Genomic DNA, 335 nt, shown 5'->3' on the forward strand with positions numbered 1-335 from the left:
CCCCCCCCCAACCCCCGCCTCGCGGCCGCTCCCCTCCGTGTCCCGGGATGGCTCGAGTCATTTCCGCGAGGGGCTTGTCCAACTCTGGGAAGCTGCTTTTGCGCCTTTTATTTACTATGCACTCCAAGGGAAGTTCAGGCAATTCTCCTGGGAAAGACGCAGCCGAATTTCTAGGAAACCGTCCAGTGATGCGGTGCAGAAAAAGTGCGTATTAGGCTCTCTTCCCCGAGGCACCGAACCCTTTGCTGCAGATCGCTGAAGGAGAGTCCGTTTAAGATTAGATATATGAAATAAGTGTCTCACAAGGAGCATGGTAAAACACTGGCACAGGCTGC

This window comes from Corvus brachyrhynchos, unplaced genomic scaffold, assembly GCF_000691975.1.
Source record: "Corvus brachyrhynchos isolate BGI_N302 unplaced genomic scaffold, ASM69197v1 scaffold26, whole genome shotgun sequence".
NCBI lineage: Eukaryota > Metazoa > Chordata > Aves > Passeriformes > Corvidae > Corvus > Corvus brachyrhynchos.